Genomic DNA, 23162 nt, shown 5'->3' on the forward strand with positions numbered 1-23162 from the left:
TTATGTTGGCTTTAATTCCGTGCCAAATTTGATTGTAATTTTTTCAATTATATTTTCCCTTTATTATATGGGTTTTTAATTGTAAGGGATGAGTGTGAGAAAGTGTGAACACTCAAGCTTAAAAGGATGAACAAGTGGATTTTACGAGTATCTCGTAGGAAGCTTACCCACGAAAGAGCCATGTGTAGAGCACATGACTGGAAGGTGAAAAGTCATGCCAGCTTGGAGGTTTTTGCGAGTGTCTCGCGGAAAAGGCCTACCCGCGAAATACTCGCGAAACATTCTGTTTGGTAAAATGTCATATTTTGTTTTACCAAGTCTTTACCTACACTATATACACCCTCATTACCCACAAATTGTAAAGAGTGCTTTTCAGAGAGAAAACCCTAGAAAATACACTTGAGAGTTAGAGATTGTTATACCTACAATCATCTACACATTTCCTTGTGGTTTTCCTCAACTCCTACCTCTCCATCTTTATATCCTTGAGAGGTTAATAGCCCAAACACTTACCTCACCCAATCTGAGTGTCAAGTGAGATTTTGGTGCTGTTAGGAAGCATTGGAAGGAGCCATTCATTGGCGGATGCAATTGGGCTGAATTGCGGGATCCGGAAAGCTAGAGAAAACAAGGTTCCGAGAAGCCAGTTAGTAGCAAGAGCTTGGAGGGCTTAAGTACATTGGGTAGACTAGGTTTGGTGGGTCTTTTATTATTTATGTACTCCAACTTTATTCTTTAGTGGATCGATTTCGACTTGGAGGGTCACAGAGAGGTTTTTCGCCAAGTTCTTCGGTTTCCTTTTCGATAACATGTCTCAGTGCTATCTTATGTTTGCATCTCTTTTCCCTACCATTTAAGCTTTTCTTTTATTGTTGATAATGGATGAATATGGCTTAGGGTAGTGTTATCAATTGTTTGCACTCATTTACTCTTATTTCGCACTTAGTCTAAGTTAGAGTAAAAACAATCTATCTGTAATTTTTATTTGGAGGCCTAACAAGCTCTTTGTATTTACACAAATCTGAGCTTTCATTCTTTTTTGGCAAGCTTCTCCAGCAAGCTCAATATATTTGCCAACTTCTCAACAGCTTGTCCAACAAGCTCATTTGGGCCTGTTTGTTACCGTTACTAGAACAATAGTTTTCAGTATTTAAACAACATTACACATATTTTCACACACTTTTTCACCCACACATATTTCTAAAAAATACAAACAACATTAGCAGAACAATATTTCCAAATTGATGCTTAACGACCTAAGCAAAATTTTAGGCTGGAACCACACAATGCACCCAACATAATTTGCTATCTAAAAAGATAACTCAATAGTGGTCTTTCCTAAGTAACGTCATGTGGGAAGGAGAAGAAGAAATTCACCAAACTGTGATAGCTCTATCTGAAAAACTCAGTGAATATGAGATGGGGATGAAAGAGAATTTAATTGAGAGTGAAAGCTATGGCTAGGGATGTGCAGCCAACTTGCCAAAACCGACCCGACCACACCCAACTTGCCGGGTTGGGTTAGTTTTTAGGGCTTGGTGGGTTGGATTGGGTTATAAATTTTTTTTTTGATAGCGGGTTGGGTTGGATTCAGGTCATAAAATTCCAAACCCATCCCAACCCGACCCACCCATAGATTTAAAATATATTATATAATTAATAATTTTTTTAAAATAACCAACTCTTTCTCCTATCCTATATAAAAGCCAATATTAATATATATTAGTTCATATATTAATGTATAACTAAGTTGGAATATTAGTTCACATATTAATGTATATTTTGTTTATCAACTCAGGTGGTAGATGTGATATATTTTTTTTCTCAATTTAATAATAATAGTAATAAAAAAAAAAATTGCCCAACCCATGGGTTCTGAAAAGGTTTCTTAAAACCTTAGGAGAGATAATGGAGAAACCCTCAACTTAAATTGTTGAGAAGGGTTCACTGACTTTTATATAATGCATGAAGAATCTGTACAAGGAAATTGAATCTATACATGGCAAGTCTACTATATTAAATCCCTATAATTATGTTAAACCATATAGAGGCAGAAAATGCAATAGTGTCGTTGACTATGTCTTGCTATATTGATCCGGATCTAGTGCTGGCAGTGACTCCTTACAGCTAGAATGAATTGTTTCCTTATTACTCTTAACACCCTCTCGCAAGCTAAGTGTGGGTGGTGGCACATTTAGCTTGGAACAGAAAAATAGAAACTGAGGTCGTGAGAGACTTCTGGTGAAAAGATCAGTAATCTAAAAAGCAGAGGGAACAAATTGAACATGAAGATGACTAGCGGCAACCTTCTCACACACTAAGTGATAGTCAAGAGCAATGTGTTTAGACCGATTGTGAGAGACAAGATTGTAAGACATGAAAATGGCACTTTTATTATCACATAAGATAGTAGCTGGGACTACAGGGAGACGAAGCTCCTAGAGAAGATGAGACAGCCATGTGAGCTCAACAGCAGTGATAGCAAGAGAATGATATTCATGTATAGCACTAGAGCGAGACACAATGGGTTGTTTCTTGGCATTCGAAGAAATAAGATTGCGGCCAAGAAATACTGCAAAACCAAAAGTTGAGCGCCTAGTGCCGAGGCAACCAGCCTAATCAACGTCTGAGTAGGCCAACAACCTTTTTTCAATGTCAGAGTAAATGGTCAGACCAAAATGAAGAGAACCTTTGATGTAGCGAAGGATACGTTTAACAGCTTGATAATGCTCCTCTGTAGGGGCATGCATAAATTGACACACCGTGTTAACACTATGAGCAAGATTAGGACGTGTGATTGTCAAGTATTGTAGAGCACCAACAATAAAACGAAAATGTGTGAGATCTGCATAAGGAGAACCATTACTAGAGAGGTGTTGTCCCACAACCATGGGTGTGGAAACTGGTTTACAATCAACCATGGATGCCCGCTCAAGAATATCAAGAGCATATTTGGATTGGCTCAAGAACAATCCTTGAGGAGTGTGATGAACTTCAATGCCCAAAAAATAATGCAAGTGACCAAGATCTTTCATGGCAAATTCATTGCTAAGACGAGCAATGAAATCCTTGAGGAGATGTGGATTGCTACCAGTTAAAACAATGCCATCAACATATATGAACAAGTAAAGAGTGCTAACTTTCCGTTGATAAACAAAGAGAGAAGAGTCGACGCGGCTGCAATGAAAACCAAATTGTAGCAAGAAAGTGCTACAACAGTGAAACCAAGCCCGTGGAGCTTGTTTAAAGCCATAAAGAGCCTTATTGAGGCGACACACATGATTAGGGTAGCGAGGATCAACATAACCTGGGGGTTGTTCCATAAAGAGTTCTTTATTAAGAATGCCATGTAAAAATGCATTCTTGACACCAAGTTGCCGAAGAGACCAACCAGAGGTGACAGTAAGTGATAAAATAAGGCAAACAGTTGCGTGTTTAATGACGGGACTGAAAGTCTCATTAAAGTCGAGACCAGCTTGTTGTGTGTAGCCTTTGGCGACAAGACGTGCTTTATAGTGCTCAACGGAACCATTAGGCAGCAATTTGGTTTTGAAAACTCAACGATAGCCAACAATATTTTTGTGAGATGGGCGAGGAACCAAAGTCCAAGTGTGATTTTGCTGAAGAGCTTGAATTTCTTCCTCCATTGCTGAGAGCCACTCAAGATGCTTAGAGGCAGACTTGAAACCGTGTGGCTCTTTAAATGTAAAAAGAGGTTAAGAAAATGAAGTGTCTGAAAACGGAGCGAGGCAATGGTAGGCTTTTGGTTTGTGAACACCAGCCTTGCTTCTAGTGATCACAAGATATGAATTAACCAGTGGTGCTAGTGGAGGAAGAGAGGAGGTCACTGGTTCAAGAGTAGGAGGAGATGTTGGAGAAGCTAGTGGAGGAGCAGAAGCTGTGACAGAGGAAGGTGGGATGGAAGACACAAAATCAGTAGTACAAGAAGGGCATAGGCGAGTGGAAAGTGAGCTTGATGCAGGCCTAGGAGTGGTAAAGATAGAACCTGCAAGAGAAGAACCATTAAAGCTGCAAGACAGAGAAGGTGAAGACATAGGAAAATCGGAAAAGAAAACATGATTAGATAAAGAAGAAGAAAGAGAAGAAGAGGAGGATGTGGCAAAGGGAAAAACAATTTCGTCGAACACTACATGACATGAGATGTACACACACTGAGTGCGATGATCCAAACAACGAAACCCTTTATGTAAAGTACTATAGCCAACAAAAACACAAGGAATGGATTTAGGTGAAAGTTTATTATTAGCATAATTACGAAGATAAGGAAAATAGAGGCAACCAAAGGTATGCAACATGAAGTAAGAAGATACTTTACCATACAAGACTTCAAAAGGAGAGGCGCCGTGAAGAATCGATGTTGGGAGTCGATTGATGACATAAGTGGCTATGACAAAAGCTTCCACCCATAAGCTTGATAGAGCTTGAGAGTGAAAAAGAAGAGTAAGGCTGGTTTCAGTAATATGTCGATGTTTATGTTCAGTGGTGCCATTCTGATTTAGAGTGTAAGGACATGCAAGGCGCTACTAAATGTCACACTGAGCTAAATGATGTTTGAATTTAAGATTAGTGAATTTAGTTCCACCATTAGCTTGAAAAGCTTTAATAGTCCTAGAAAATTGATTTTCGACAAGCTTTTGAAAATGTATGAAAACGTCGAAAAAAATCAGATTTGTGGCGTAGAGGATAAAACCAGGTAAATCTACTATGATCATCAATAAAAATAACATAAAAGCAAAACCAGATAAGGATGCAACTGGAGATGGACCCCATAAATCACAATGAATAATATCAAGGGGATACAAACTACGTGTATTATTATTTAAGAAAGGAAGTCTATGGCTTTTGCCAAGTTGACCACTAGAACAAACATTGGAATTAAAAGAACCAACAATACAAATGACACCATTTTTATTTAAACGTTCAACGGTTTTAGGAGAGGAGTGGCCAAGATGAGCATGCCAGATCTCAAATGAAGCACGTGCATGCGGGATGTTGACGAAGAAGTGTGAGGAAAGCTTGTTGACCACGATCAAGAACATAGAGTCTGTTCGTATGTCTACTGGTGCCCAACACCGCCCCTGTTTGAAGGTCCTGTATAGTAAAATCAGAAGCAACAAATATAACACGACAATTGAGGTCTAACGTAAGACTACTGATAGAAATAAGATTCTTGGTTAGTTCAGGAACAACAAGAATATCACGCAAAGAAAGGGAATTAAAAGAATTAAGGGCAGAAATTGAACCAGTATGGGTGATGGGAAGAGATTCTCCATTGCCAACAAGAACTCCATCATTACCAGAATAGGGAGTAGCATTATCAAGTGCATTGGCATTGTTGGTTATGTGAGAAGTTGCACCACTGTTAGGATACCAATCTAGATTTGAAGGGTCTTGAATGGAACAAGAAAAGAAAGCCTCTGTTAGGTGGGCTGCCTGCCCATATCGCTTCCAACAAACAATGGCAACATATCCCTGCTTTCCACAAATTTGACAGAGTGGTTTGTTGTTGGAGGATGAGCAAGATCGAGAATTTGAATTGCTGTTGTGGGAAAAATTATTGCAACCACCACCTTGGCCAGAGCAACCTCTGCCTCAATTATTATGACCTGCACGTGTTGAGAAATTTCCAGCACACTGAATAGTGAACAGTACGGCATGATCAGATTGAGTTTCAAATGATTTAACAAAAAGATCGTGGCTTTGGGCCTTGGGCACAACATCCTTGAAGCTGGGAATTGGAGAATAGGACATAATGGTGGTAGAAAATGAAGAAAATCTAGCATCTAAGCCTCGGAGGAACTAGTGGACTTTGTTGGTATCATCCATAGGACAGCCCATGGCTGAAAGTTGATCACACACAGTCTTAAAATACTGAGAATATTCAGCAACGGATCTGGTGCCTTTCTTGTTCAGTTGAAGTTCATCCTTCAACTGAAGTTCTCAAGTTTTGGATTTATGAGAGAAAGAAGCTTCAAGAGCTTGCCATGTTTCACAGGAAGACATGAGACCAACAATCTCACTCATTGCTTCTTCAGTCAGAGAAGAGCAAATTAGACTGAGTATCAACTAGTCACTCTGCTTCCACTTGGTATATTCAGGGTTTGAAACCACTGTGTCGTCTTTGTCAGAAATAGTAGATGGCGGTTCTGTGGCCGAGCCATCAACATAGCCAAGAAGGCCTTGACTTCTAAGGAGAGGAAGAAACTGACTCCTCCATAGAAGATAATTTGTTGAGGAAAATTTGATGGTGATCATGTGTACCATCGTATTGAAGGTTAGAGGGCTAGGAGAAGAAGTGGTTGAATCCATTGCTTTTATACCATGAAAAGATTTGTTAAAACCTTAAGAGAGATAATGGAGAAACCCTCAACTTAAATTGTTAAGGAGGGTTCACTAACTTTTATATAATGCAAGAAGAATTTGTACAAGGAAATTGAATCTATACACGACAAGTCTACTATATTAAATCCCTATAATTATGCTAAACTATATAGAGACAAAAAATGCAATAGTTCTGTTGACTATGTCTTGCCATATTGATCTGGATCTAGTGCTGGCAATGACTCCTTAAAGCTAGAATGAATTGTTTCCTTATTAGTCTTAACAGGTTCAACCCGACCCATGTGGGTTGGGTTGAATTTTTTTTAACCCATCATGGTGGATTGGGTCAAAAAATCCCCTTAACTCAACCCAACCCAACCCATGCACACCCCTAGCTATGGCTCTATTCTCATTTATGGTGTAATAGGGATTGATTTGACTTGTCAAATGTTGATGGGTTCGATTTGGGTTCATCTTCAATGGTCCACCACAACCACCCCCCACGGTATCTTAGATTGATTATGTTTCGTAAGAGGGTGTTTGGTTTAGGAAAAATTATTACTTAAAATTCAATTTTCATCGGCCAATTTTCAAATTTTGTATGCCCCACCGATGCAAATGTTGTTTGGCATAATTCTCTCGCTCAATTCTCCTCCCTCGTAACTCAAAATATCGAGGTAAAATGATGAGAATTGAGAACAATTTTTTTGGTGTTTTTTTTTAAATTTTAAGCTATGAGTTAAGTACCATTTTGGTAATTAAACATGAATGATGGGACTCAGTTCAACATGTTGTCACACTCAAAATCAGACACCTAACATGAGTTTGGTTCAACTTTTTGATACTGTTCATTTTGCAAAAGTGGCGGTTTCAAAATATACGGTATGAAACTGAGCTTTTTTTTAAAGCAAAATGTTTGGTAAAAGTTGTTAAAAAATGTTTTTTGTAAAAGCTAAATGTTTAGGTAGCACTTATCAAATTTGTTGATTGAGGTGTAAATTACCATAAAGGACAATATATATATATATATACACACACACTATTAATAACAGGATTCTTGATTTGTTTTCAAATTTTTTGCATACTAAAATTCATTCATACAAATTCTTAAACTCTCTAAAATACATTTATCTTTTAGTTAAATAATTTTAAATTAAAATACACAAATTGGTTAAAAAAGTAATTTATTTGTCCTTAGTTTTAGGTTTTTTTTCCTTAGTTTTAGGTTTTTTTTTCCTTTGTCTTCTCCATTCAATCTAAAACTTAAGATACTATCTCTATATCATTTTTAAACATTATTTCACGTTATCTTATCTCTTTCTTTAAAAAACAAAATATACATGGTTATATATCACTTTTAAACATTATAACACTAAACCAAATATATATATATATATATATATAAAAGAAAATTATTGCACTTGCAAAATGTGTTTGATGATCCAAGTATGTATATATATATATAACAATTATTTGTTTTAATTATCAAATTTGATTATTAGATTAAAAAAAATGATGTTGTGATGGAGTTATGATGAGAATCAATAACTTGTCACTTAAGCATTATTACAAAATTATTGTGAAAATATTGTGTTAATAATAGCACAAATTTATATATTTTTTTAGAGTCAGTCTATTGTACCCCTTATATTTTTTAGTGGGTACGGTATCCAACCAAATCTAAATTGTTAATTAGTGTTATTTTAATAGTGACTGTTGATTTATGTTTAGTGTGAAACCTGTTACCGGTAAGCTAGGTCAGTATATAAAAGCCAGAAACGGAAACGAAAAACGGTGGGTCTCTCTCAACTTCATATCCTCTCTCTCTCGTGTGCTTCCCTTAAAAAAACTCGGATTGATTCTTCTTCCATGTCAGTCAATTTCTTCACTTCATCCCATCCACGTCCTCATTTACTCACTACTGAGGGTTTCTTAAAGGATCAAATTGTTTTGATTTTGTTTAAGGTAAGTATCAAACAAATCCCTAATTTCTCTGTCATTGTTTTGTTCCCTTTTTTCTTTTTAAATTGTTGAAAGAATTTTGGAATTTCGCTCTTAAATTTCATTTCACTGTAACGTTGGCACACTTTTGCGCTGGTGAGGTACCAATTTTGTTCTTTCTTATAAGTGGCACAGAAAGTATTGGTTGAAATGCTTCTTGGGGATTCAGTTTTTCCAAAACTTGCTGTTGTGGCTTTGTGTTCTGCTCATTAGGGGGTGTGGGTTCTTGTTGGTGTGCTATTGAAATTTTATTTTTATTTTTATTTTTTATTTTATTGGTTAGTAGGGGAAAAAGGTAACACTTGTGTATTCAAGGTGGAAGGGTTTTTATAAAGAAATAATTTTTTTCTTTTATGTCCTAGGGAGGACACGGGTATAGAGTTGCTATTTCTTTGTTTCTATTTCATTTCTTTTCTATGTGATGTACATCTAAGCTGTAATTCTGTAGCTGTAGCAGCATCTTGGAATCAAATTTTGAGTGTTTTCTAGCTTTAAAGTTTGACAGCTTTTGTGTTGCATTTTGGCTAGTACAAAATTTGGTTTTTTGTACTTTTTCTTGCTATTTGTCTTGTTTTGAGAATAACATCTCAGGTTGTTTTTGGTATCTGTGCTCATAAAATTTTCTGATTTATCAAAAAAATATTTTAAGAGAACGAAATTTTTTTAAACATCTTGTAATTTTATATTGACATATTGAATTAGTCAATAGCATTTTCAGATGGCTAACTAGGGTAAAACAGACTGCTACTTTTGATGCTAGTGCTTACTTAATGGCAAGCTTTTCTTTATGACTATCTCACTAGGTAAATTGAGCTGTATCATATTCATATCTTCATATCAACAAATTCTTATTTTACTTTTTGAAAATTTGTCCATATGAAATAAAGAGAGCAGGATCCCCGGGGAAATGTTGTTGAGAACATTTCTAATGCCATTAGTTATGTTTTGTGCTTAGTCCAACAAGTTGATACACAAATAAATTTTAGAACTTGAAAGATACACACTAAATTTTCTTTTCTTTTCATTTAGTACTTTGAGGTCAAAGCACCGGATGGATGGTTTGTGTTTTAATTTTAATTAGGCAAGATAACTAAGAATGAAAAAGAAAATTTATAGGAAAATTAGGAGCAATTCTTAACTAGTAAGTTTTTCTAACAATTTTTTTTTTTTTTAACTAGTAAGGGATTCTCTTTTGTTTTTGTTTTTTACAAAATTATCGTTTGGCTTTGTTTTATGCCTAGAAGCTACTTGATTATTTCATTAAGTCATTCATGTAATTATACTATTAATTATTTTTTAACCTGCTAGTGGACATGTTGATTATCAGCCCTGCACATTCCTTTTATTTAAATTTGTATTGTTGAGTTTTCAAAAAAAATTATTTGTAAAAGCAAAGTAACGTTGTTTTGTAGAATTTTGTGCACTTGTTGTGAGGCTCTTAATTCCTGATTTTAGTTTAACTTTGTTGTGTGTATAATCTTAGCATTGATCTATATACATTAGATACATAAATATATTTTATTTTAATACTAATTTTGGGAATGCATAGGAGATATTTGTGAAATTGTCTATTACAAACTTTGAAGTGACGTTAAGCTATTTTTTATGCATGTTGTGCAGTCTTGAGGGTAATTTGTTAGATTGAGAAATGCACCAGGCTGCTCTCTAAATTGGCTAATTCCCTTCACTTCCCACTCATAGAAAATAAGGATCCAATTCGGGGGGGATGTATTAGTTTTTGAATTTCTTTTATGTGAGGGATGTATTATAATGTTTTTGCTTGCCTTTTTAGTAGCATATCCTATGACGTTCAAAAACACACTATTTTGACATATGGAACTTCTCCATGTGCTTATTTGACAGTAAGCTTTGTGTAGCTTACTGCATTAAAGTTTATGGCTATAAACAGTCTATGTTGAACATTGCACTCTATCTTGTTTAACAGAATTTTATGAAGTGTATTGTTAGAGTAACCTTGGCTAATTTAGTTCCTACTCTTTTTAGCTAAGCACCTATGACTAAAGGTATGTATTAGATAGCTCATATTGCTATTTAAACAATACAGGTTGGACCTTTCAGGTCCTCTGTATTAGATAGCTCATATTGCTATATTTAAACAATACAGGTCCTCTTTATTTGTTACAAGAATTACAATGCTAAAGGGTTGCTCTCTTTAGGTGGATACATCTTAGAGTTGTCAATTGGTGATTCATAACATGTAGCTTGACCTCTCTTTCACAAAATTCAGAAGTGCCAAAAATTAGTTAGTCTGACACTCTGTAATTGATTTTTTTATTTTTTTGGCTGTTGTCCGAAAAATTGAATTGTTTTTAGGTATTGGGAACCTTATTACTTTGCATCAGTAGGATTTGGGAATGGTGAAATTAGATGATGAGAATAGATTGAAGGAGAAATAGGAGGTGAGAGCTTGAAAAAATATCGTGTTGATTATGTTCTGTACCAAAGGGAAGCTTTTTTAGTATTCCATTGATTTCAGGTTTATACTTCCATTACAACATTTTTTTTTTTTTTTTGACATTTTATTACTAGTAAAAAGAGTAGTGTGCATGAAATTGTCGGATTGTAAGCAATTTGGCACAAGTTAAGCTTGGAGAAAGAACTTAGTTTCCATTACATGCTCATTTCCTTATAATTTATGGGTGTCATCCTTTGTTTCTCTTAGATAGTTATGAAGAATCTGATTTATAGTTCTAAATTTTGATAAGAGAGTTTTAACAATGATATCATGTATATTTTATGCCAAAGTCTCCAACCCCAATGAAGATGGAATATTATGGATTTATGGGCTTGTATCAATTATCTTTGTAATTAATAGAGAGATGATGAACACCACTAGGGTTTTTTTTTTTTTTTTTAGTAAGCATTAGTTGGTGCAGCTTTGCAGTACACTTTTTTTTTTTTTTTTTTTTTTTTTTTATATATATGAAATAGAGCATATATTGTTAAGATTTGAATATAAATTTTAAAAATTATTCGAAGGTGTTTGAAACTAATACATTAAACAAATATTAGTTTTTCCTTTGGCATCAAAGTTCAAACTTCAAAGAATGGCAAGAGAGAAGTTTCCATTAAGATGGTTTCCTTCCCTTTATAGTGCTGAAATACCTGTCATCTCTCTTATTTGGCCTGCATGTTGTAATGCTAAACTTCATCTGTGATCTTGACACTAGAACTTTCCTTTTAGTAATTATAATTGAACTATTTTATTATGATTCATAATGTTGTTATCACCTCCTTGATATTTTCCCCCTTCAGTTCTGATTTGATAATACCATTCTATATAATAGAGCAAGGACAATCCATTGGGAGTTAATGCATTGAAGTGGTGCTAAAGGACTCGGCTTTGTCATATTGCTGACAAGAAGATAAGTAGTGCTTATGGTCATATTGGGTTAGGAGAGAGGAGTTGCAAATGATGAAAGACCTGTAATTGCCCCCTCCCCCCATTTTGAACTAATAGCTTGTGCAAACCTTGATTAAAGCTAGGATGAAAACTTTCTTTTATATGATGAATATTGTAAATACTATTGTAGTTTAGCATCCATCAAGCTAATAGATTTTGTAATCTATTTGTTTAATTACTATAAGTAAGTTCATAGCATCATTTTTTAGTAAGTAAAGATACTTTAAATTAATACTATAAAGTATATGTGACAAAAGAACTGTCAAATTTGATATTAGAACTGCACAATATGATAATGGAACCATCAAATTCGAGAAACAAATAAAGGAACAACCAAATGTAACAAAATAACTATTAAATGTGATGTTGGAATTGCACAATGTAAGGATGGAACTGTCAAATATGAGAAAAAAGTAAGGGAACCACCAAATGTGAGAAAAGAACTGTCATATGTGATGTTGGAATTGTACAATGTGAGAATGAAAGTGTCAAACGTGAGAAAAAAAGCAAGAGAACCACCTAATGTGACAAAAGAGCTATCACATGTGACAAAAATAGAACTAATGCGATGTTAGTACTACTTAATATGACAATAGAACCATCAAATTTGAAAATAAAATAAAATAAAGGAACCACTATATGTGACAAAAGAATTGTCAAATGTGATATTGAAATTGCACAATGTGATGATATAATCGTCAAATGTGAAAAAAAATAAGGGAACCACAAATGTGAGAAAAGAACTGTTAAATGTGATGCTAGAACTGCACAATGTGAGGAAGAAACTATCAAATGTGAGAAAAAAAAGTAAGGGAACTACCAAATGTGAGAAAAGAACTATCATATGTAATATTTGAACTACACAATGTGAGGATGAAGCAGTCAAATATGAGAAAAAAGTAAGGGAATCACCTAATGTGACAAAAGAATTATAACATGTGACAAAAATATAACAGATGCGATGTTGGTACTGCTTAATATGACAATGGAATTATCAAATTTGAGAAAAAAATAAATAAAGAAACCACAATATGTGACAAAAGAACTATCAAATGTGATATTGGAACTGCACAATTTGATAATGGAACCGTCAAATGTGAGAAAAAAATAAGGGAACCACCAAATGTGAGAAAAGAACTATCAAATGTGATGTTGGAACTGCACAATATGAGGATGGAATCGTCAAATGTGAGAAAAAAGTAAGAGAACCACCAAATGTGAGAAAAGAACTCCCACATATGATGTTGAAATTGTACAATGTGAAGATAGAACCATCAAATGTGAGAAAAAAGTAAGAGAACCACCAAATGTGAGAAAAGAACTGTCACATGTGATGTTGAAACTGCACAATGTGAAATCAGAACCGTCAAATGTGAGAAAAAGTAAGAGAACCACTTAATGTGACAAAAGGATTGTCACATGTGTCACATGTGACAAAAGAACTGTCACATGTGACAAATATAGCAATGTTGGTACTACTTAATATGACAATGGAATCATCAAATTTGAGAAAAAAATAAAATAAAAGAACCACTATATGTGACAAAAGAACTGTCAAATGTGATATTAGAACTGCACAATGTGATAATGGAACTGTCAAATGTGAGAAAAAAATAAGGGAGCCGCCAAATGTGAGAAAAGAACTGTCAAATGTGATATTGGAACTGCACAATGTGATGATAGAACCGTCAAATGTGAGAAAAAAATAAGGGAACCACCAGATGTGAGAAAAGAACTGTCACATGTGATGTTGAAATTGCACAATATGAGGATGGAACCGTCAATTGTGAGAAAAAAGTAACGGAACTACCAAATGTGATAAAAAAACTGTCACATGTGATGTTGGAACTGCATAATATAAAAATAAAACTGTCAAATGTGAGAAAAAAAGGTAACTTAATATAGCAAGTTACCTATTAGTGGCTAATGTACTTCTTCTTCTTCTTCTTCTTCTTCTTCTTCTTCTCTTTATTTATTTATTTATTTTTTGGTACCGATGAATTACCTATTTTTTATATGGATTTCGCTAATGTGTGTCCTAAGGGCACACAATAATTAACTATTTTTTGAAAAAAAATTTCTCAGAAACTTAAAAAGTATTAACATATTTTTCAATTTTCGAGAAAATATTTTCAAAAATTGATGGTTTAATGTGTGCCCTTGAAGCACATATTAACCAGACCCTTTTTATATTTCTAGATTGCCTTACATAGTTACAAGACACCAGACGACCGACGTAAACATTTACCCTTTTTTTCCTTCTCTTTTTCTCATCCACTCATTACTTCCCATTCCCATAAATATCTTCTCCTCTTCCTTCTCTTATTATCCTCCAGAATCTTCTACCCAAGCTTTACTTCTTTTCTTTATTTTGAGCAAAACCAAAGCTTTTCTTCTTTATTCTTCACCCCTCTCTCTTTCTCCATATATAACCCCAAAGCAGCTCTAGAGGTTTATGACTAATTGATATAAACACCTCTCTCTCTTTCTGTAGACCCAAAACCAATTCCAATCTCTCTCTCTCCGTAACCCAAAAATTCTAATTCCTAAACCCATGAACTAGTTCATTGCAATTTGCTTATCTTTGAAGGATTTTCTGTAAGTATTTTGTGGTTAAATCATAGCAATTTGCTTATCTTTGAAGGATTTTCTGTAAGTATTTTGTGGTTAAATCATAGCAATTTGCTTATCTTCGTATGATTTTATGTGGGTATCACTAGTTTGTGGTTAGATCATTGCAGTTGCTTTATCTTCGTATGATTTTTCAATAAATATCTTATTGTTAGAGATGGTAAAATGAAGAGTTTATGAGAAAGCTGAGGGTATTTTAGAGAACGAAATGGGAAATTAGGCATAATTTCCCAACTATCTAGTTAGTAGGTTCGGTTTTGAAAGAAATTAAGTTACTAACATCTTGAGTTTAAGAGACTCGATTTTGAGGGTGTAAATCGAGTCTCACAGAGTCGGTTTTGATGTTCGGGTGACATCTGATGTGGCGTTCTTGCCACTTGGCATCCATCTGGAAATCGAGTCTTAGAGACTCGATTTCCATTTGGGTGTGACGTGCCTTTTGACGTGGACTGATGTGGACCCACGTAGAAGCCACCTAGAAACCGAGTCTATGACACTCGATTCCTAATAGGTGATTTTTTGAATTTAACGCTCTCTCCAATCTCATTCACCCACTCACTCTCTCAGCCTCATCAGTCAAACCCTCTCCCTCTCTCAGCCTCACCGACCCCGTCCCACTCTCACTCACCCTCTCACTCTCTCAGCCTCACCGACCCACTCTCACTCACCTTCTCCTTCTCTCACTCTCTCAGCCTCACCGACCCAGTCTCAGTCACCCTTTCACTCTCTCGCTCACCGACCCACTGTCGCACGTCCCTGTCACCCTCTCTACTCTCTCACTCACCCTCTATTATCACTTAGTCTCCAGTCTACGCAGTATCTGGAAAAAAAAAAAAGAAAGAAAAGAAAAAAGGTGAGTCCCTTTATGCATGTTGCAATGTAATCAGTTCGTTTTTTTTTTTTTTTTTCTATTTTGGTTTTTGTATTGAATTTCTAATAGAATTGTTAAAAAAAGAAAGAAGCTTTATTGTTTTTTGAGATTGAATTGGTATGTGGAATTGGATTATGTTTTTGGGTTTGTTTATATCTGCTGAGGATTCAATTTTAGTGCTTTGTTGATCAAAATTTAGTTTTATCTAAGTTTAATTTGGTCAGTTATGGTAAGTAGCCGAAAAATTTTAGTCCAATATAATCATTATTTGTACCTGCATTTTATGATAAAATTTTGATTTTTAGTGGTAGATTGATTAAGCCGATATAATTTTGTGGTGATTTTGTTGCCTAATATGTTATGCTTGCATTGATTTGTTGAATTTAGGGGTACTAAAGTTGGTTGTTTTTCAATGAATTTGAACCGAATCTTTTTTGGATTGATGGACGCAGACTAGGATTTGATAATTAGACCAGGGAATTTATAATCCTCCTTAGGTATATCTCTGTCAATGGAAATTGGAAATAAATGTTGTGAGGATATCCTTATTGACCAGTCTTCCCTTATAGATCTTGGCAGGAAAGGTGACACCAATTCTCTCTCGATCAATAATATCGCTATCTGGGTTATAAGCTACTCCTAGTTCATCCATCACCCTCTTCACATCCGATTCGCTTAGTTTTTCATCCTCTAATAACTTCCCAGTCATTGCCAACTTTGTCCGAAACTTCCATCTAGTGAATGTATTCGCAACCAACTTTGAGAAGAAACTGTGGCTGAGTAGTTTAGTACTTAAATTGAATTAATTATAATTTGATAATAGCAATTTGTTAGTTGTTTGTTTAATTGATGTTAGTGGCTTGGATAATTAAATTAAATTATCATTATAAACTTGTTTAATTTATCAATTTGAGGTATTGAGGTTCTAAAATTTAATATTCAGGATTTCATATTTCATATTAACTTATGGGAGAAAGATTTACAATTGATGCAAAAATGACCTCTCATGTTGTTTGCACCAATTTAGTTTAGCATAAATTATAAGTGATTTGACCATAGGAACAACAAATAGGACAAGCACTTAGAATTGGAGAAAAGAACAGCCAAGTATCCATAAATAGCAGACTAAGTAAATTACAATAAATTCACTAAAAATCCATTTTTCTTAAGACATGATTTTATCACTTTCCATAGCTCTTTACTTTGCAGTTGTCAATTTTGACAATGCATTGAAATGAGAAAGGAAAGACACACACACACACAGAATGCGAGAGAGAGAGAAGCTTTGACCATAGGAACAACAAAAAGACAAGCACTTAGAAATGGAGAAAAGAACAGCCAACTATCCATAAATAGCCGACTAAGTAAATTAATATAAATTCACTAAAAATCCATATTTTCTTAAGACGTGATCTTGTGATAAAGAATGAATTGAAGACAGCATACCATCTTATCCGTGTTGTATCGAGCAGCATAACCAATACCAGACTTCCGATGCTGACTAGCCCAAAACACTTCACCACCAAAAGACAAATTGGGGGTCACACTCTGAAAAACATAAAGTTATTTCAGTAGAAGACCATTAAATGGTATTTGCTACACCAAACTATAAAAAGGAAAACACCAAAAAAAAAAAAAAAAATAAAGGTCGATATGTCTTGCTATGGCAATCATGATTTTAAACTGATAGGCAGCTTAGGTTTGGTCAATACTCTAGTCTTTTGGAAAGGTACACATCCTGTTAAACTTCAACATTATATTTCTGGTCCATTGCTGTGTGAGTATCACTAAGTTCCAAGATTTGTGATACACCATAGGTGAGACACACCTATAATGGCCTTGATAAGATTCAAACATTTCTGACTATTTCCCAAAATTAAAACCTAATGTAAGTACCCTCAAATCCTCTAAAAAGCACCTGCCTAAAAGAAAAAACAATCAAGTTTCCTTTTTTCTTTGACCATTAAGCCAACCAAACCCTTTTCCTATCGATGATGATGCTTAGCTCACTAATGCAGGATAGCCTAGGCTTCACCGCAACAGTCCCACAGCAAACCTTAGGCTTCACCACCTAAGTGTTGTTTGAAATCAACACCAAACCTAAAAGCATTTTCACAAGGAAATCTTTGATTCATAATAATAGTCTCCATACAAAATAAATCATGGAGCTTTATAGAGCTTCACCAATTAAAGAGATAAAGATAATGACTAATCCTAACTGAACTCAAATACTAAATTAATCCCTATATAAGAATATGAAATTTAATCCCTATCACAACTTAATTAAATAATAAAAAACTTAAAATCTGATATAATCCAATTAAAATAAATTAAATATTGAAACAATTTCTGGTTGGGCTCCCGCATCACTCACCTACATCAATATTAGCCAACCCCAATCTCTAATCTAATGAGTTATCCAGCCGAAGTTGGGCTTGGGAGCAGGTTCATGTTCTCTCATGTTTGATAAAATAATAAATGTAACAAGTGCTGGTACTTTAAAGGCTCCCTTTTAAAAAATGATTTATGATCAATGACCTTGAATGGTCGTGGCAGAATCAACTTATCTTCATTCTTTTATCTTGCAAATGTGTTAGTTTTCTTCTGTCCAACAAGCTCAAGAGTAATTATGTTTACCCATATGTGGGTAAGTGCAATATTTTAAAGAGGTTGGTAATTCATTTTCAACCTAATTCATAGGTAGATGAAGTTACACTTCCCCCAATGAACTTTTCTGCTAAGTGCTAACTTGGTTGTGTGTGTATTTAAATCTTATCTAGAAGAAATCTTAACGAGATTTGAGCCAACTGCCCTATCAATTTCCGGTCACATCTACTCTACTCCCCCCCTACTCTCCCTCCCACTCCCTCCATCCAATTCAGCCCTAGTCTTCAATAAATTCAATAAGACACATTGGTCATAAATTTAGTGAATTGTAGTAAAAAGATCTCCCAAGATTAGATGTCAAGGAAATTGCTGTATACAATTGGGTGCAAATTTGGTAGTAACTAAAAAATTTGAAGGCAATGAGCAATAGAGCAACAACAACAACCAATCCTCAGCCCCAAAATTTTGAGGTCAGCTATGAATCCTCAACAAACATATATCTTGAATAAGAATAAGAAAACCATGACAGTTACACATACCAAAACAAAAAAGATCGGTAAAACTTAGGTAAATCAGACAGAGTATGTATATGTACATACATTATGTTATCAAGGAACTTGATTTTTTTCAACATGTACAGATTCAGGCACAAAATTGAGCATTTGGACGAGTCCTAATTTGGACAAAATCAAGCATTTGGTATTAAAAAAAAAAAAAAAAAAACAAAACAAAATTAACAGAGAGAGAGAGTGTGTCACTATATTGTAACTGGCACCGCAGTCTTCCATTTTAAAACTATAAATTTCATAAAGCCTAGTTTGAGTCAAAGTGTCAAACTCAAGGTCTAAAGCTACAGGTTCAATCAAAACTGTCATGTTAGAGAAAGAGTACTGAACCTAAAGAAATGGTAAGTATTTCCACCATTGGATTTAGTAAATACTCAAATCTTAAGCCATAACAAAGATAACAAACCCATGTTCAGTTTGATAGTTAAAAGCAAAAGCTACAGTCAGAAACTGCACAAAACAAAGCAAAACAGAATAAGAAAAGGCATCTTATTATTTTGTACAACATAGTTCAGACCCACAAAAGCAGAACAGTCAGAGAAAACAACACAATAAAGTTTGAAGCATGAAGTATAATCGAAAGGTTTGATGTGTTGTGGACTTGTGGTGTCACCTTTGGCTTGGAAGTGAAGACTCACCGGAGTTGGCCGTGGACATGACTCAATTCTTTGTTTGTTTCTCTCTCTCTCTCTCTCTCTCTCTCTCTCTCTCTCTCTGAGTATCTTTCTCCTAGTTCCTTCAATACATAGGCATTCTCTAGATTTTTTTTCTTTAATAAAAAAAATTAGCCTTTTATGGTTGGCTCTCGTCTTTCAGCTTAAAGATTGGTAACATGTTAGATATTAATGAAAAAGACATATTCTTTAATTACTTTCTCAATTTGACATGTTGTTTTTTACTGCTTTCTGATTTTTATGAAACACTATTATAAAAAAAGAAACCTACATACAATGAAATTGTGTCACTCTCTCAACCACCCACAACCCCTATATTCATTTTGTACTCTTTGGCCTTTTCCATTGCAACCTTGACCGAAACTGGCACTTCCTTAGTGCCACCGCCACCAACACCTTCACCATTGGCATTTACAGTACTCTCACCAGAAACCTCAACTGGGTTCTGCTCAATTTTCGAAACCGGTTTTGATTGCAGTCACTTCTTTTACGACTCAAAGAAGCCGGTTTGGGTTTTGGAGTGGCTTCTGGTGAATTTGGTGAAATGGGTTTTGAAGATTCAGCATTGGATTGGTTTGTAGAGGATGAGAGCTTGAATGGTTTGAATGAATTGGATTTGTTAAGGTTTGCGAGGAGAAAATGGGGAACGAAATGGGAAATTAGGCATAATTTCCCAACTATCTAGTTAGTAGGTCCGGTTGGGTCATTGAAACCATTCAAGCTCTCAATGACCCAATCGAGAATTCTAATGGATAAGCTAGTGTTTGTCAACAAGTCCATTTTAATTTTCTTATTTTCTGTACTAAGTCAGTCTTTAATACTCAATGCGAGAACCACTTCACTAATCAGCTAGATAATATGATCTCCTATACTCCTGTTGAATCTTTTCGTACATAAGCATATGTTAAACCTAGTACAATTATTAATAAATTGTTAATATAGGCTCAAATTCTATAGTTTTTGTGTTAAAAAACTAAAATCAAATCCAGTACGAACTAGGGACTATTGATTGACTAATTTAATTGCAGATCAATTCAATTAGTCAGCCCATATTTTTTTTACTTTCCATTCAAAAATCATAGGCAAGACAAATGATTGACTTGCAGTAGCAATAATTTTATCATGGTCTATAACAGGCTCTCTATATGTGGAGTAAAATATGTGTAAACGTGCACTATGGTCCATCTCCATGTTGTTTGATTGAGGAGCAAACCTCATCTTATAAACTTCTTGGTGGATTGCTAGGCCTTCACATGGATAGGATGCCAAAAATGTAGACCAAAACCATAGAACTATTGTCAACATCATTGTACTGCTTTCCCATGCGTATTTCCCTTCTCGGGTGACACCCTCACATGCAGTTTGTATTTTGGGAGGAACAATTTCAATGAGGCTAAGCTATGATATTTATTCGATATTAATTTTTTGGGTTTTAGGGGAAGATAATAAAGTACTATTAATATATAAGCGAGGTATAGATATACAGTGGAAAACTTTCCTTAATTACTTTGTCTTCTTTGGCATGTTGCCGCATGACAGTTGGCATATATGTGGTCCAATTAATGGAATGGAATCATGTGGCATTGTCTTATTAGTCCCATACATACATGCCTAATTGACTGATTGGTGTCACTTGATTGTTCAATGGTCTTGGATCCTACATATGTACTCAAACATTAATTGAACATTAACTATGAAAACAAATATGGAATAAAGTGAAAAGCTACATGATTCGGGAAATATGATACACATGATTTCAATGTTTACATCTTCAAAGACCAATGATATATGATATGGATAATGTTTATGACACATGGGACATATTAAACTAAAATCAATGTTCATTTTGGATAGTTAGAAATATATATATTTCTGAGTTAATGGAATTCGAGCGTTTGAACATGTGTATTTCAGCACTCAATTCCTTGAGAATGACTTCTATGTCGTTAGTAGTAACATTTTGACCTTGTACAAGTACAACATGATATTTTTATAAATTTTTTGTTTTTTGTTTTTTGTTTTTTTTTGTTTTAGGGGAATCTTATAGTAATAAGTTCATTCGATCCATTTTCCTTGTTTCATTATATATTATTATTGACAATATTTCTTAGGTTGTTTTTGTTTTTGTTTTCAATAATGTCTAGTATGTGCTAATTGCTTATCATTCTTGTTCAATATGGCTACTGCAAATGCTGGACAGATTAACCATGCGTAGCCTAGCCCCATTGACACGTTAGTGTTAACGTTGTAGGCTAACCATCGATCAGAAGCTATTTGGAATGGGCAGGTAAAACACACCACTAAAGATTTAACGAATGTACATGCATTTAATTCATACAATGTACATGCACTTGCTGTCATATGTTAATCCATGGTTATGTTTTGTGTAGGATCCAGGGTCCCTACCTGTTGTACCCGTAGTGAAGAGTTCTCCAATCGAGAGCCAATGGTGGACGATCGAGTCGTTGACATCATTAAGGCACTTGGTTTGGAGGGACTTCTCAGGACTCCAGGTAGAGAGATTGATCGTGGCCTGATAACAGTCTTAGTGGAGCGATGGCGGCCCGAGACTCACACATTCCACATGCCATATGGTGAAGTCACCATCACATTGCAGGATGTGGAGGTTTTTCTTGGGCTTCTTGTTGATGGTGACGCTATAATAGGGAGCACACAAAAAGAATGGGAGAATGTGTGCCATGAGTACCTTGGCTTTCGACCTACAAATCAAGACCATCTGCAACTTACTGGCTAGAGGATTCTCATCAAACGGCTTTTGGAGCAAGTTGCCGATCCATTGCCGCCTAATGCTGAAGACGATCAACTGCATAAGTACGCACGATGCTACATCCTAGCGCTATTGGGGGACACAATCTTCATGGACAAATCTGGTGATAGGGTGCATCTAATGTGGGTGTAGCAGTTGAAAGACCTTCGTAACCCACAAAGGTATAGTTGGGGAAGTGCTTGCCTTACATGGTTGTACCGAGAGTTATGCAGGGCAAGTGATAAGAAAGCCAATCAGATTGGTGGGTGTTTATTGTTGGCCCAGTATTGGGCGTGGGCTAGGTTCCCCTATTTGTGCCCGGCAGTTGAGCGTGGCCCACCAGTGGGTGCTTATGGTCCTCCAGTACGTGGTCCACTGTCCTTTAAGTAAGTCTATACCTTAGTAACTTCATATACAATATGTGATCATTACCTAAGCCTACAATCATGTAACTTAAAATATAAATTTTTATTTTTATTTAAAAGGGTTGTACGAATCATTTATGTCAACATTTAAAAATGTTAAACAGAGTTTCAATATATATGATTACGTTAATATACTCTAATTTTGTGATTGTCATATGGCTTGTATGTGCTCTGTTTTTATAAGGACTTTTTTATTCTAGTGATATTATTAATTGAGTAAATTTCTATAAGATTCTCTTAGTAGTTATATCTGATTACATTATAGTTTTAATCATAATATTATCTTACTAGGGAAGTTGTAGATATTGATCCCCTATTCTTGATTGTAGGTGGGTATGGGTCCCAAACAAGAAAAATAGGCCCGCCCAGGTCTTCAGGGACAGGTATCGGGAGCAAATAGCTTTAATGTTGCCAAGCCAGGTATGAAAATGCCTTGTTCAACATGTTCAAGAACAAGATATACATTTGCTAAACTTTGAAATATAAACATAGTTGCCTAATGTGTTGCATATTTGTTTTTGGGCTGTTGTAGGTGGTGTGGCAACCGTATGAAGATGAATACGAGAACCTTCCGCCGTGGTGCGTTGCAGGGAGGGCAGTGTGGATGGCAATGGTGCCGCTTGTATGTTTCCATCTAGTAGAGATACATACACCGGATCGTGTCGTTCGGCAATTTGGGATGATCCAAGAAATTCCCCGCCATGTTGACATGGACACAGTGCTTCATGCCATTGATTTGAGGGGGAAGGTCGGTGTTGATTGGATGCGGAGACATGCTATGCATATCACGGAGTGGGGTCATCACCTTCAACGGCGTTGTCAAGCAGTGCTTGCTGATATGCCTCTACAGCACG

The sequence above is a fragment of the Quercus lobata genome, chromosome 6 (assembly GCF_001633185.2).
Source record: "Quercus lobata isolate SW786 chromosome 6, ValleyOak3.0 Primary Assembly, whole genome shotgun sequence".
NCBI lineage: Eukaryota > Viridiplantae > Streptophyta > Magnoliopsida > Fagales > Fagaceae > Quercus > Quercus lobata.